We start from the raw sequence: 1,995 nt of genomic DNA, 5'->3' as shown, positions 1-1,995 counted from the left end.
TACATTTTCTTCTAGGATTTTTATGGATTCATGAGTCACATTTAAGTCTTTTATCCATTTTGAGTTTATTCTTGTGTATGGTATAAGTTTTATTTTTTTGCATGTAGCTGTCCAATTTTCCCACCACCATTTATTAAAGAGGCTGTCTTTACTCCACTGTATGTTCTTGCCACCTTTGTCAAATATTAATTGAGCACATTGTCTTGGGTCCATTTCTGGGTTCTCTGTTCTGTTCCATCAATCTATCTGCCTGTTCTTGTGCAAGTACCAGGCTGTTTTGATTACAGTGGCATTGTAGTATAACCTAAAATCTGGTAATCCCTCTAACTTTGTTCTTCTTTTTCAAGATTGCTGCGGATATTGAGGGTCTTTTTTTGTCCCATATGAACTTTTGAAGTATAAAATATGGAATGCTTCATAAATTTGCATGTCATCCTTGCATATGGGCCATGCTAATTTTCTCTGTATCATTCCAATTTTAGTATATGTGCAGCCAAAGCGAGCCCAAGACTGGTATTTTTTAGCCTTCACTCTCAGCCTCCCTACTCTAATGCAGCCTGCTGTGAGCACATTCCTGAACAGATCTTGGTCAATATCAGAGTCCATTACCCATCCACTGTAGGGAGTTACACTAAGCAGCTAACCTAAGCCATACGGTTTACCTTCCTTGTATCTGGTCAGAGAAGGATGGAGATTGCTCAGTGTGCTTCCCTTGGACCCAGAGGAGTTTGGAGACCATCTGAATATTTCCTGTGACCCAGGGAGGAACACAGCTATATTTGACAAAGATCTGTCCAGATCAACAAACAAACAAACCAAACCAAACCAAAACAGGAGTATTGCATTTCTTGGAAGAATAACGCAGCAAGTTTGCTTGCAATCTTTGATTGGAGCCTGGATGAGAAACTGGATGTCATTCAGATTCCCAGACCTGGAGACCATCCAGGCTTAAGGACGGTCAGAGGAGCTGGCGGCATGAGTGCACGTAAGACTCATTGTGTGAGCCTTCTCAGACCTTTCACACAACCACAGCGGCTGTGCACAGGAAAAATACAAGTTCATTTTGCACAAAGGAAATAAAAGTTGACTCGGAAAAGCTCTGCAAACTTGACTGAAAAGCTCTGAATTGTTATTATTTTTACTCTGAATTGACAAAGATTAAGTTGCTGTTATTGGGTGGAATGGAAGTTCAAAATTGAAAGTAAGTGCAATTAGAGAAAATTGAATTGACATTATTTGCACATAGAGTTCATAGCCTTAGATATCTGTATTCATCTCAGAATTTAAACTCCAAGACCTTAATATCTTTAATAACATGTATTTGTATCATAGGACTAAGAAAGATAAAAGAGTTGAAGGCACTGATTAGCTTTTGAGCTTGCTTAAAATATTAATTTTCTAATTTCTATGGGTTAGAGAGTAACATAAGCTAATACATTATTATGGATTTTTGAAATCTAATAGAAAACTTTAAAAAATTTTTAAATCAATTTCAGTGAAACATATTTTAAAAATGTGAAATTTTTATTGATATTTTTTGAGAGGTTAAAATACCTGATTCTCAAATATAAAAGATGCCTTAGTGTAAAAAAAAAACTCTTGATATATATAAAACACTAGTTTTTTTTTTTATCCTCACCTGAGGACATTTATGCATCTATCTTCAGACAGGGAAGAAGGAGAGAGAGAAACATCAATGTGAGAGAGACACATGGAGTGGTTGCCACCCACACGACCCCAACTGGGGCTGGGGACAGACCACAACTGAGGCACGTGCCCTTAGTGGGAACCAAACCAGGGACTCTCTGGTCCACAGGCCGACACTCTAACCACTCAGCCAACTGGCCAGGGCTAAAACACTTTTTTTTTTTTTTAATAATGAATTTTAAATGACTATAAATCCTCTTTTATGCTCATTTATTATTCATTTACACAATTATGAAACAAGAAAAGGAATATATTTTCTATTAGTTGCATTGTTTTATCAATGTAAGT

The 1,995-nt window shown here is 36.8% G+C and overlaps 1 non-coding gene across 1 annotated transcript; it reads right to left on the bottom strand.

Annotated features, from left to right (window-relative positions):
* Positions 1–399: 399 nt before the first annotated feature.
* LOC118624795 lies at positions 400–506 on the bottom strand. The gene has a single exon (XR_004958464.1). It is a non-coding gene; the product is annotated as a U6 spliceosomal RNA (small nuclear RNA).
* Positions 507–1,995: the final 1,489 nt, after the last annotated feature.

This window comes from Molossus molossus, unplaced genomic scaffold (genome assembly GCF_014108415.1).
Source record: "Molossus molossus isolate mMolMol1 unplaced genomic scaffold, mMolMol1.p scaffold_m16_p_10, whole genome shotgun sequence".
Taxonomy (NCBI): domain Eukaryota; kingdom Metazoa; phylum Chordata; class Mammalia; order Chiroptera; family Molossidae; genus Molossus; species Molossus molossus.
Note: the sequence above shows the minus strand (reverse complement) of the source record. Positions and strands in the feature narration are given on the sequence as shown.